Genomic DNA, 14,871 nt, shown 5'->3' on the forward strand with positions numbered 1-14,871 from the left:
TCGGAACTGTAGATCTTCGCCAGGAAAGTATTTGGGCCTGCAAGCCTTTTGATGGATTTCAGGATTGGCTGCTGAAAACCAGCAAATAAATATGTAGGCTAATCAGTTGGGAAATGGATTCTATTTAGCAGTTCTGTGTGCAAATGAATATGAGGAATTAAGTGATCTGAAAAAGGTTGATTGACTACACCAGCACAGTCTAAGACAGATCGTGGCCAATTTTAGAAAGTCAATGTAGCAACCTTACAGATTGGAAATAGGAATGTTGCAGGCCTTTCCTCGCAAATGGTTGACAAAGCATTTCTAACTTTGTGAACTCTTAAGAAACATGGGAAGAAAGTGCCTGTTAGAGGGTTTCATTTGTATGTGTTCAAGTGCAAAGAGATCTGGAAGGTGGAGGAACACCTCTTGGTTTATGGACAAAGGTGGATTATCAGTGACCATTGCAAGATCTAAACTGAATATAATGGGGAGAAGGAAATTGATGACCCAGGGCATTTGGTGTAGGAAGCAAAGTTTGGGATCGGTAGATAAGTATGATTATGGATAGTGCCTTTTCAAGATCACTATCATGGGGAAGCCATTTAGAGAAGGCTTTCAACCACATGAAGCAACTAAATACTGCCATTTCTCGCTTTGCAAAGAACAATGACCACTCCCCTTTGAATCATATGCTATGTGTTTATAGAATAACACATTGTGGAAACTGTGGCATATGGTGCTTGCATCCGGGGTCACTCCAGTACTGATCCATTAGTACGATCTGAAACTATGTTCCTACTGAGATACTAAGAGTGCCACAAGGGGCCACAACATTTTCAGTTTACTTACAATTAAGAACACTTTTCCTTATATATTACCTGAGGCTAAAAATACTTTGGCTAGTGGTCTCAGTGTGGACTAATTCTCAGGCCTTTAAACACATGATATCCTGGGTGACTTTTTTTTAAAATTCTTTATTTACAACACAAGAACATACAAGCAGCAATCAAAGCAGTCAAAAGTATTGTAAATGAACAACATTATAACCAAAGAACACTGATACTAAATAAAAAGAAAAGGAACAAGAAAAAAAAAACACTAATACATGTTCAAAAACACCTCCCAGATCTTACCATGCAAGTGTACTTTCCCCTGTTTCCTATAAATCAACTTTTCAACAGCCTCCAAAGAGACCATCTCCTCAACCCAAACATCAGAGTCAGGCGGAACCCGGGATTTCCACCCTCTCAAGATCAGTGTCTTGGCAATTGACACACCCCTAAACAAGAACTTTCTCTCAGATATGGACAAATCTTCAAGTAAGACACCACTGCCCAAAACCATTGTCTTGAAATCCAAGTCGAGACAGCAATCCAGGACCCGTAGACACATAGTACAAACCTCCTGCCAAAAACCTCTGACCCTGTCAGAATCCCACAGCAAATGTTCAAGAGTGCCAGTCTCCACATCAAAACACCAACACACATCTGAGTCAGACATGCCTCTGCCTTTGAGTCTTTCTGGGGACCAATAAACCCGGTTGAGAATTTTTATTTGCCTAGAATGCTCACACAAATTGATAGAGCAAAGCTTAACATTTGCACAAATCTCAAGCCACGAATCCGTGGTGAACTCACAACCCAGCCTTCTACTCTTTTCATCCAGCAGACCAATATTTTCTTTGTAGTTAGCAACAATCGGGCGATGCACCTTACTCGTGACAGGCTGACAGTCCACCATAAAAAACTCCAAACTCACAGAATCATTCCCTTCAATCTCACCAATGCATCTTTTTAATTTTATGTAATCCGCTACTGAAAGATTTTCAATAGTGAAATTCATGCACAACACATCAAAATCAACCTACTTCCCATCTTTGTAAACATCACCAATCCAATGAACACCACCAACAAACCATTCCGGCCCCAAAATAGGTCGGCCGCCCTCCGTAATCTCTTTATTTAGCCAAATTGATGCCGAAGGAGATTTCAAAGCAATTGAGCCACATACATCATGCAAGTCTTTCCACACACTTCGAAAAAATTCAGTCAAAAGAGACTTCCTACGACGTTTGCAAACTGTCGTAAGTAGAGCCCGTGGGGCAAGAGGACCCAAAGAGCTTGCATCCACCACTGCCCAAGCACTTGGAGAATCAACCAGAAAAGGAAACAAAAACTGACAAGAGAAGGCAAGATGATACGCCCTAAAATTGGGGACCCTAAGTTCCCCCTTCTCAACGGGCAACTGAAGTTTCTACAATTTCAATTTAGGAGGCTTCCTGTCCCAAATGAAGGAGTGTAGAGTCGAATCAATCAATTTCCAGTAACATGCATTGATCTTCATAGGGAGCATGCTCAAAACATAGTTGATTTTCGGAGACGCAACCATCTTCAAGGCATTCACCTTGACCCACAACGATAGACACAAAACTGACCACCTCTGCGTAGATACCATCAGTTTACGACAGATCTCACTCAAGTTCACCGCCATCATATCACTCACCACTGGGGTCAACCAGATCCCCAAGTATTTCATTTTGTGTAGACACCATTGAAAACCATAACCAGTCACCATCGACCTAGCACAATTCCCCGGGATTGGTAAGACCTCAGACTTAGACTAGTTCATATTATATCCTGCCACCGTGTGAAAACGATCTAAGATGTTCATCAAAGATGGTAAAGAAGTCTCCAAATCCCGTAAAACTAGTAAAAGGTCATCTGCAAAAAACCACACCTTCTGCACAACTCCATGGAAAGACACACCTTTCAAGCACATATCTTCCCACAAAGCGATAGTGAGCGGTTCAATGGCTAGAACGAAAAGTAAGGGTGAAAGTGGACATCCCTGTCTGGTGCCTCTCCAAAGACTGAAAACACTAGACAACAAAACATTAGTTCTAACAGTTGCCGTAGGACAAGCATACAAAAAGGAGACCCAGGAAATGAACTCATCACCCAAATTCATTGCTCTCAGCACTGTAAACATGTATCGCCAATCAATACGATCAAATGCTTTCTCAGCATCGAGAGAAAACATAGCCACGTCCTCATCCAAATCCTGGGCCTGTGATATAGTTAGCAAAAGATTTCAAATATTGCCAGACGTCCTGCGATGTTTGACAAAGCCAGACTGATGTGTGCGAACAAGTCATTGAACTACATCCTCAATGCCTAGCGCAATCATTTTGGCCCGTATCTTGTTATCTGTATTTATTAAACTTATTGGTCGATAACTAGAAGGTAAAAGACTATCCTTTTTCTTTTTTCAGAAATACAGAAATAGTAGTATGATTGGTCGATTCCGGAAGCATACCCACCACCTTAGATTCCATATACATATCCCTCAAAAGACCCAAAGCCGCCTCAGGAAGAATCTTATCAAATTCAGCCGGTAAGCCATCCGGGCCCGGCGTTTTCCCAGAATTCAAGCAGGCAATAGCAGACCTAATCTCAACCAGAGTCACTGACCGACCCAAACCAGACATCTCCTTATCAGAAACCTTAGGCATATTCAAATTAACAAAAAAGCAGTCACCACGACCAGTAATACCAGATTAATTCTCATAAAGGTTAACATAGAAATCCCTGAAAACAGAACTAATCACATGCGGATCAAAAGTCCATTCACATCTTTAATAGAAGTGATAGCCCCCTCCGAAGCCTGATGCTGCAACCTGTAAGCGAGCCATCTGTCACACTTTTACCCCTTCTCAAAGTAGGCACACCTGATTCTATACAAATCTTTCACAGCTCTAGCACTGAAAATGTCATTCAAGTCTTTTTTCAGCTTCTTCAATTCCCTTTTCTTATCTGCGTCATCAGGATCATGCAACAAACCATTCATCACCTCAGCAATCTGGGTCTCAGTCTCCAACCGTGTCTTCGCCATTTTATTCCTCCTGCCACACGACAATCCCAAAACAATACCTCTCATCGTGCATTTGAACGCCTCCCAAGTAACACTTTTACCAATCTCACCGGAACAATTTTCCTCCACAAAGCATTCAGCTTCCGTTCTGATTTGGTCCAAAATAGTCTCATCATGAAGAATAAAGGTGTTCATCCTCCATTGAAAATTCTTACAACATTCAAAATCCAAAGACAGACTCTGGAATATGGGTGCATGATCCGTGATCGCAATGCAACCTATCCGACTACTCGAGAAATTTGCAGTTACCCTACCCGCTGTAAAAAACATATCTATCCTTGAGTAAGAATTGTGAGACCCAGAGAAAAATTTAAACTCCTTCGAGTCTGGATATTGCAATCTCCAACAATCTTTCAGATCGAAATCCCCAACCATTGTTCGAAATGAGCAAAAATGCTCATCCTTTCTCTGTATGGGTTTACGTCCAGTACAGTCCACCGAAGGATCAACAACCAGATTGAAGTCACCCCCAAGAATGACATTGGGGGAATTCAAACCAAGTAAGAGCTGCGACACATTCCCAAAGAAAGAGCCATTGTCCACTGAGGGAGTGTAAACATTACACAACACAAATTTCCACCAGAAGAGCCACAGCCCTACCCTCCCGATCACAGCTGGACTTCAGGACCCTAATAGGAGAGCCCTTATGTATCAGAATCCCCCTACTCTTGGAGGAATAGCAGGATGCGCCAACATCACCCAGTCATTTCTTACTTAATACCCCAATGTCCTCCAGCAAGAGGTGAGTTTCCTGTAGAAAATAAACATCACATTGCATATCCATTAAACAGTTCAAAATCTTCTTCCATTTCACAGGATTGTTCAATCCATTGACATTCCAGGAAAAGAGTAAATGTCGTGATCCCCTAGAGGTACACATGTTAAAAAATATAAAAAAGTCTGAAAAAACCCCCTCCCCAAAACCACAAAAACCAACAAAAATAAAAAACTCACCCCAAACCCCCTGAAACAGAAGAAGGATGCCAATGTTGAAAAGTGCAAAAAAAAACAACCCAGCACCCCCGGTACCCCTCCCAACCTTAAGGAAAATTCCACATAATTTGAACCCATGACAAATCTCAAACAAGAAAACATAGGAAAAATATCATGCAACAATAGACCATACATAGCCCCAACAAACCCACAACTTCTAAAGGACAAAACACACCATTTGCTCAGCCCCCAACCAAGAGTGTAGATAGTAGAAGCAGAAACACACATCCAAGCATGATGAAAACAGTTGTAATCCAATTGTAAGATTCACTGTCCCCATAAGTTCCCCTATCACATCTAGAAGTAACACACGTATCTTAAAAGATCTACCTCAAAAACACCTAGAGTCCCACCACAACCATATTAAAAGTTGGCAATAAAAGCGAGCACACACTGAAATGCAACTACATGAATACCCAAGCAAAATGACAACAATGATAATACAACACCATGAACTAAAATACATGAGTACAATAAGGGTGTGTGAACAAGGCGTGATGATGAAAACATTACAACCTTAGCCACTAGGAGAAAATGGAAAGTGGTTGTGCACCCAACTGCAAAACAATGCCTACCTAGGATCGAAAATTAATTACCTAAATATGGAGAAAAACACAGCACAAAATTCCTTTGTAAAACGATATTATTTGTATGCAACCCGTAAGTGCATTGACCTGTCAAAAAAGGCGGATTATATAAGGGCTGCTATGCGAAATATGGAGAGAACGAAACATTCACACAGAAGCTCCCTTTAAAACATTTTGCCTTGGAACATGACAGCAAAAGTGCGAACACGGATGCAAGTACCACAGAACAAAGACTTTTTAGAAAATCAAGGGAGAGTTCTGTGTCACTCTAAAGAAAAGGTACATCACGGCTTTCTAGTATCAGAAATTGTAGCCCGTAGGGAACACAGCTGAGTCAAGAACAAGTGTATTAATACCTGTTCTCACAACTAGAACACTCGAGTAACATGCATTGTAAAGTGCACCCACTGTGAACTGCCAGCGTCTGTTTAGATGGTGATATATAGTGAATGAGAACATGCAACCATCATAACAAGTACATTAAAAATAATGAAAAAACCATGTGAATAATCAACAACTGGCAACAAGCACTGGCACAACAAGCGTATTCGAAATTCCAGCGCATACAGTAGGAGCACAAGAACCAGTGGCGTAGTAAGAGCAAGGTATCCCCACAAATGAAGCTGTTCACAAAAGATCTCCAGTAATCCTGCCGCTCCTGCAATGAGTTAATTGTACGTTGCAAGTTAATGTTAACAAACGCCGCCGGCAAAGAAATGTTAACCCAGTAGAGAAGTTGGCAGCTGCCAGTGAGTGGGGTAGCAGTACGGGCTCATGAAGGTGCGTCCCTGTAGAGCTCTCTAACAGCAGAGCACCTCGGACTCCATAAGTGCGAGCCCACCACGTCAAGGAGGTCCGCTGCCAAGTGAGACACGACTACACCCGACGCAGGCACAACGATGCCGAGAGTATAAAACACAATGTGAGGCAGGGAGGGGGCTCCGGGAGCCGCTTTCACAGTGCCGATCAAGGAATCAATACCTCCCCTTTCCATATCTCAGAAGTCACGAGGCCCGGCAGCAGTATTCACCCATTCCCCAGCTCACCGTTGCCTCACCGCCAGGCGCACTGCTCCACCACTCCCATGTGATCTCGAATGCCAACAGGGACCGGGCTCAGCAAAAGATCGCCCAGCCCCTGCTCCAACGATCATTTCCGAAAACAAACACAGCATGTCCAACAGCGCCACCCATATGCACAGGGTTGCATCCGGATCCAAGGAAGGAGAGACACGTCAGGTGACCGGGACAGTACTTAGGTACTTTACTCAGAACACGAAACATTTTATGAAGCCACATTAAAATGAACGTTCTGAACACAAACAAAACAAAGTCAACTGAAATCTTCACTGGGCGCCATTTTAGCCAATACAATTAATAGTAAAAAAAAAACATGTATTTTGTAATAAAAGGAGTAATATTAAAAAAATATATATTATTTTTTAAAGGGGTCTGCTACCCATTTCAGTCAGCAATATTGTTATTATCAGGAGCATAAATCTTCTCCAGCCATGAAGAGGCCTCCTGCGGATCAGAAGTGGATCTGGTACCATCAGGCAAAACCAAAGTCAAATAGTTAAATCTATTCAGGAAAACCTTTATCTGTAAAGATTTAGCACGCTCTTTCACTCCTTTAAACATCTTTCTTGCTTCCATCACCTCCTTAGGATAGTCCGGGAATACGTAAATAGGTTTGCCTTTAAAAACAACAGAGCCCCTGACCCTTGAAGCATCCAATAAAGATGGCAAGGCCCAGAGCAAAAGCCACCAGGATGTGTTGAGGTTTAGCACCTGGGAGCTTACCAATCCAGCAAACATGGTCAATATCACTTTCCAGAAGAGAATTCACACCATAGCAATCCTTAAATATCCGTAAAATCAACAGCAGCAGTTTTTTACTTTTAGGATCTGAATGCTCTTCAACTCCCACCAGCCTGATAATTCTTTCACGCAGTTTTAAATCCATTTCCAAGCAATAATTTTTCTCCTTCTGCATATCAGATTTTTGAATATTATAGGCTCTATAGCTTCCAGCCCTTTCAGATCCCATATCCAAGGATTTCTTCACCAAATCAGTCACCCTTGTATCCAAATGGGTGACCTTTGTATTCAATTCTGCCATGGTAGTTTAAACTTCAGCCATATCCAAGGCCACCTGACACATCAATTTGAATAAATCCTGAATGCTTGGGTTCTCTTCATCCACTTCAGAAACATGTTTCAGTTTTTTAGAAGTAGGATTCACAGGTTCCAGGATCTTTTTCTTGGAATTCATATCAGCAATGTAATGTCTTCAGGGAGGAGACCAGGAGCGGAAGGCTTAAGCTCCTTTCACCTTGACCACCATTCCAGAATCCCCTATCCTGGGTGACTTATGCAAAAGTGTTATAGCAAAAAGATTATTTGGTTAGGCTGGGGCATGGTTTGAAAATCTACGATCGATGAGCATGATTTTGAAAAAATAGCCTCAAAAGCATTTAATATGATTTCTGTAATAGACAAAGTGCAGAGTTAATGAAGCGAAGGATGAAACACATGCTATTTTGAAATGGGCGATGGTCTGTTACCCTTATTTACAGATAGAAAAAGATAGGAGCATTACATTATAACAGAATTCAGATTGAATATGCTCCCACTGAAAAGGGAAACATGTAAGTGGAATAAAATGTGAATATTTCACGTGGGCGTAAATGCAACGTAATGGTGGTAGTACAAGGTTATTCAGGACAGAGGAATCCTTCCGATTTTGAGGGGTATACGTTTTACACTTTATCATTCTGCCCTTTTTCTAATGATGTAAAACAAACCAATAATGTTTTATTTTTTGGTTTTGAGCAAATTTACATTGAAAGTAAAAATAAACCTTTAACAATTTCAGTCTCCAAATTACATCATAACAGCATCATCAATTTTCATCCTCACTAAAAACCTCAAAAATATCCAAAGAATAATCAGTAAGAAGGGAAAAAGGAAGAAGAGAAGAAGAAGAACAAGAAGAAGAAGAAGAAGAAGAAGAAGAAGAAGAAGAAGAAGAAGAAGAAGAAGAAGAAGAAGAAGAAGAAAGAAAAGAAACTGAAAAATAGAGGGATCTCTGCATGTAATGCAGGAACAAAACACAAAAAGGAAAAACACAACTCATTCCTGTTAGCCTTCAAGACGGGTAACATCAACCTATGTTTGACATTCTAAGGTTCCAAATACCGCGGCCATTAGCCTCTTCATCCGTTTCAGATACCTCATCACCTTCCTCTAATATGTTATGCATTAGAATGGTACTTAAATAATGCAATGAGAATAAGAGGAGGGTGTTTTAATCCTCTTGGTCTGTGATGCACTGTGGCTATTTCGATAAAATTCTATCGTATTCCATTTCTGACTTATTTAGTAAGGAAGGTTAACCTGTATTTAAACAGTTTTAAACTGTTTCAACAACATCATGTCAAGATGTACATAATATGGATTATATTCATCTTTTTTGTAACATGTATTTAATTAGATTTTATTTCAATTTGGATGATTTTGCATGTTTGTATGTATGGATTGTTCTTTTATTGGCTGTTTTTAAACACTCACATAAAGATGAACTGAATTAAATTGAGGAACAAACTTGTTTTTGTTCAATGTAACCATTGTTAAATTTCCATAAATATTTTGTATTTCTATTTTTACTATGTGATTTTTGTGATCAAAATTGAATTTGTATTTCTCTTTATGATTCAATTAATAGAAGGTCAATATGACATGAGTTATAGGATGAAATTGTGTTTATTCCATATTCAGTTATTGATATACATTCATTTAGTAGATTATGAAGTTCATATTATGTTAATCGTAGCACAGCAATTGTGATTCGGAATGTATACTTGATATTGTGTTTTCTCTTGTTTAGATACATCTGAAATGTATTAAAGCCTTCTTCATTAGGTGGCATTTAGATCATTTGCGTTATTGCTAGCTGTGCACTTGGACGCGTGAAATCTTTAGATAAGCCAGATATTTCAGAAATTGATTTAAAAGTGTCCTCTTAAATGTTTGTTTTTCATTATTACTACCAGGAAATCTGTCCCTTACAATTTTGCTTTATATCGCATTAATCTCTCAAATTTGGTGGCTGACGGGGTCGGCTTGGTGGCCCAAGCATAGCGAGGACAACATTGAGGGCAGCACTTAGTTACCATTGCTGCCAGCCCTCATTCCTGGAGGTTTTCACTATTATCTCCCGCTGGCTTCCTCTTAGTCGATAATCACATTTTCTTTTTTTCTGGAAAAATTGGCCCTGCATGTATTGTACATGCACAAATTCTCTTAAAAAATGACAAAATGAGATGGCTGCTATTGAAAGTAGTAACAGGAGTTAGTTCCACTATTATTTCCATTACAACCATTACAGCGATGCAGAGGGCCGGTCTCCATAGAGACCAGGTGGCGGACAGTATGAACATGTGAGTGGGCTTGGAGGGATGGTAAGCAGTTTGTGGGAATGCGGGGAGGAAGGACTGGTTAGCAGAACTGAGGTAGCGAGAAGGAGCTGTGCCATTGACAGTCAAAATGCAGACACCCTGGGAGGTGCACAGATGGTCAAGAGATCATAAGTGGTTACTGACAGATTTCACCCACGTTCCTTACCACCTGACTTTCCAAACACTCTTCCTTGCCTGCTAATGCAATTTAATGCAAGAGTATTCTCACAGTATTATGATGGATCAAGGTCATTGTAGTTTACTATTTCAGTATGGCCTCAGATAGTTTGTTTTACACTCACAATATCGTTCCTCATCACAAAACATTTTATTGTGTTGCTGATTCCGTGTTTCAATGCCTAGTGTTTCTCCAGAAATGCTTAGAGAACAATTTTTACCATGTGGTATTTTGTCAAAAAAAGTATTACTTTACACTGTCTAATGGACAAAAAGTTAAGGACTACTCACACTAAAAGTACATTTTGCATACTTCAAATATAAATTGAACGGTTTTAATAGTCCCCTTTGTTGGTCTGTAAACTGACCTTTGCTGTCAAATTTCCAGCAGACATTTGGATTTTAAGCAAGTCTGAAATTTCAGCGATTACAAAATTGTTAGGATATGCAGGCTTTGCAAATAATTACATTTTTCATTTTGCTAGTGGTCATGTCCCATATTCCTGCTCACAATTTCAGGATTTCCCAGCTAAAATGTTGTTTGTTTTAGCAAATCATACCAGGCCATACAATGTCATCAATAATGCAAGTAAGCCAAGTAAAGATTAGAGTTCTACGCAGAGGCATAAGTATAAATTATACATGTAATTTACTAACTTTTTTAAGTATTTTTCACAAATCGGGCCATCAGATTTGAAGAAATTGTCAAATGTGATGAAAAGAAGAAATATATTTGAACTGTAAAACTAAGGTTCTAAAACCAAAGAAGGAGCAACAGCTGTGGAAGTTGTATCGATAGAAAAGGGAAAAGGAGAACATGCAGCACCATTTAGAACCTATAAGGTCTCCTAAGGCGTTTTTAGCAGAGTGGCACAGGAAGGCCTAGATTGATCATACAGCCAGCAAATCTGCTGCCTCCTCCTGATGGAGGAACTACAAGGGCACTTTGCAGGAGGGGCACACATCCTTATAGAGTACAGCTCAATGGTGCAGCGTACTTTAAAAACATACATTTCATCAACTCTGTCTATTCTGCACCTCATCAAAAATCTCTTTCGACAACCATGTTATACTGAATTGCTGCAGAAAAATCTCTAACTCAATCATACACTCGCATGAGACATTTAAAAAAGAACACACTCACACGTGACTTGTGCCACAGCCCGGAGAACACAAACCCTGCTACTCTCCCAAAAATTATAATTTGCACACATTTGTCTCGGGAGGATAGCTAAGGGGCAACGTGCTCGCCTTGGAAGCAAGACAACACGGAACAACAGAGGGCCGATCCCCGGGTCCACGCTTAGAAATAACCTATCATAAAAGTTTCATTGATCAAAATGTTTTACAGGTTCATCAAATCAACCTAGCCTAATTCAATTTGAACATTTCCAAGTAAATACAATCTTGCCTGTTCATTAGGCTTCAATTATGAAAGCACGTGCAGTTCAGCCCAACATGCAATGTTTCTATTCTCTGGGCAATCAATGTCCAAAATTCATCAGGGGCCCATCAAAGCTCATAAGGACTGTGTTCTGGGAACAAATGTGTTCATGTCCAATTTCGGCAATATATTGGTTTCAAGGGAGGTGCAACGGAGACCAAAGGATCAGTGTTAATGCTATTAATATATACTAAATGGATCATTTCGACTGTAAATGGGAAACCATTTAACTTCACGCGTCAATCTATTAGGTACTCCCACATGCGTACATCGCGCGTTCTATAGGCAGACGTCCTACATCTACAAAAAACATACACAGGAGTGTGCACCATCAGACTCTGCTTCATTGAACGTCCATCGTCAAATACCACCTATGTCTCAAGACGCGCGTAACAAAGCACGGTGGGTCTGAGTATCTCCCTCATGTTACGGGAAAGAAAGGATCTCACCTGGGGATGTTTTACAGAAGAGTTTGGAAGTTCCAATTACAGGCGCCACCTGTCTGAACCCTCGGTGTTGAACCTGTGTGACACATAAAGCATCGAAATCATTAGGACACTGTGAAAGCCATGTCACCTCTCACTTGTGCAACTGCACTTATAAGTCAATTACCGTTAGTATTCCACACATCAGCACCAGTGTACTTTGGTCCAGCAAGCCACTGCATGCATCGCGTGGTGGATCCGCACTGAAACTTGAAATAGGAAGAGTGCAATCCACCTGCCAGTGAAATGTCCTTCACCAGTCTGCTTTTTATTTTAAGTTAAACAGGTCCACTCTTACTCCTATGGAGTTTGATGGTCGCCATCTTGGTGCATTTTAGAAATGTAACTAATTCAACCTCATTGGGGCCAACATTTGGAAAAGTAAGAGAGACCCTGATGGATTTTTTAAAAGGTCTCCACCATTGATTGTTACCCGGGTGTGTAGAAGAGGGCGTAATAGGTAGTTATTATTGTTGGGATGGTCGGTAGTGATCTCAATGTGAAAGAAAGGTTTATATTGCATGCACCATATTGGTGACTGGGGTAGACACAATGATAGCGTGATGTTGCAATCTGATATGTATCTAGTATAGTTAATGAGAATGGGATGAGTGTTACTATTAGTGTTATTTTGTGGATAGTTTGATACAATTTAGATTTGCATATACATAGCAACATAATGACAATCATGCGGATACAGTGTGAATACGATGTCGTTGTATGATGTGCACGTAGCGCCTAAAGATGGGAAGCAAGGATCTTTATATGCACACGCGAGCTGAGAAATCAGTGGATGGGGGAGACATTGTGAGGGGATGCGGTAGTCCTGAACACACATACATGCATATACACATGGGGGTTTCAAGGGAAATATGCTTTGGCCATTTGGGGAACAGCAGGTGCATGGTGAATACATGGGAAGATCGTATACCGCAGGCCTCTCATAGCTTGGGTTTGTGTAGGCTGCAGTAGCCTGGGTTGGTGAGATGAACTTTGTGTGACCTGGAGAGTTGGTTGACTGGTGTCAAAGGAATGGGAAGGAAGGTAACTGCATTTGACCAGCTCTGATAGTATCAAATGGTCATTCAAAGTCAGGACAGAATGAAATGCTAGTGGGTCATATGGAAGGAAAGGACATCCAGGAATCAGGTAATATTTTCATAAGCATTTATTTCCAACAATGAAGGCCCTCCTGTCTCTGATTAATCTCTCCTTTTGCAGGTGAGCAGCTATAAATACACAAAGGATTGGAATCTTATCACATTCTATGTAACCCTGGAAACAACATAACAAGTTGATTTTACATTTACCTTTGAAGTCAGCAATAGCCTATACAAAACATTCAGGGCCATGGCAACATAAATAACATGTTTATGGATGTTGTTCCAACTGTCTAACAACATGTTTATTTACGACAGTTGATGTGTTTGTTTATTCATTACAGTTGGCAAAACATATGTGTTTGTTACAGTTGGTTTCCTACAGGACCTTGTAAATCTTAAAGAGATTAGGTTTGACGATATAACACATATGTTTATGACTTGGTGTTGTTGTGGATAAGGGATATAATCTTCCTGAGGACATAAGAGCTTGTTAGTCAGTGACCAGGGAAGGCCGACTTGGGGCCAGTTAAAAAAACCAGATGCAAGAGGTGTTTAAGGTGGCAAAGGGTTTACAGGTTTCAATTAGTTTCTCTTGAAGATGACCAGATGACCATGATGTGGCCAGAGGTCATGTGGGCTGCAATGGCAGTTGTAATAGATGAGCGTGGAATGAGAAATACCAAGGATGCCAGTAATTCTGGGTAGATAAGATATTTATTGCTGGTTCAAATGAAAATTGTTTATTTCTCTTCCTTATCATATTATAATTGTTCATTTATAACACGCTTACTACCAGCACTTGGTTTCTAAGTGCGGGATCGGGATTCAAACCTTCATTGCCCTGTGTTGTCTTGCTTCCAAGACAAACACGTTGCCCCTGAGCTATCCTTCGTCCCTTGATGAAGTGTTCTTGTAAAAGTCATGTACATCACACCCAGAGTTAGAGGTCCCCGACCAGATGGAGTAATACAGATGAATGAGTAATGATGTGCTGATGTCATGATCATCTATGGAAAAAGCCCAGAAGAGGTTGTACTTGTAAACATGAGCTAATGTAAATATATGTTGATGGGGATGGTGTGTAGGTGCATGTGTCTGATAAGAATGTGGGAACATAGGTGGATTACATTTTCTTGCATATTGTTAGCCAATATTATTTGTAACACCATATGTGGGAGTGTGTTAAATGTTGCAACAATGTATGTAAGGTGTAACTTTTGTGTGGTTCGAGGAGAATCCGATTAGTTCAGTCTCTAAGGAGCCATCTAGCCCCTCGCGGCCGTTTGCATAGAGAAAGGCTGCTTTAGTGACAATGTATTCGCTCATACTTTTTTCATCCGCATTCTTACTAAACAGTGGCAGCGTTCCTTTAACTCACCACAACACTATACTTAATGCATCCAAGTACGTCAGAAGAAAAACTATTTTTGCTATTCTCTCGCCTATTCTCTGTACAAAGACCAGCGTTCAGTATCAAACGCTTCCCTATTCCATTTCAGTTCGCTGTTAATTACCGGCAGCGTTTTTTCAATCAGCATTTTTGTGGCATTTTCACTGTTACTATGTTAGGTCACGTGATCCATCTTGGATTTGAATCTTCCATTTCTGAATGCCTAACCCAGCGGGCATGTTCTAAGGGATTTCTAAACCTTTCAACACCATCTTCCATGTCTTATCACTGGTGCCATATTCAACGTATCCAGCTTTGTTT

At 40.4% G+C, this 14,871-nt stretch overlaps 1 long non-coding RNA gene across 1 annotated transcript in view; it reads right to left on the bottom strand.

Annotated features, from left to right (window-relative positions):
- Positions 1-6,699, bottom strand: part of LOC138480833 (uncharacterized) — a 135,403-nt gene extending 128,704 nt beyond the window's left edge. The window contains exon 1 of the long non-coding RNA XR_011274140.1: positions 6,539-6,699. This is a non-coding gene — a long non-coding RNA (uncharacterized lncRNA). The remainder of the gene's footprint in view (positions 1-6,538) is intronic.
- Between the last annotated feature and the right edge of the window lie 8,172 nt (positions 6,700-14,871).

Source organism: Ambystoma mexicanum, chromosome 5p (assembly GCF_040938575.1).
Source record: "Ambystoma mexicanum isolate Mex_15411 chromosome 5p, UKY_AmexF1_1, whole genome shotgun sequence".
NCBI classification, from domain to species: domain Eukaryota; kingdom Metazoa; phylum Chordata; class Amphibia; order Caudata; family Ambystomatidae; genus Ambystoma; species Ambystoma mexicanum.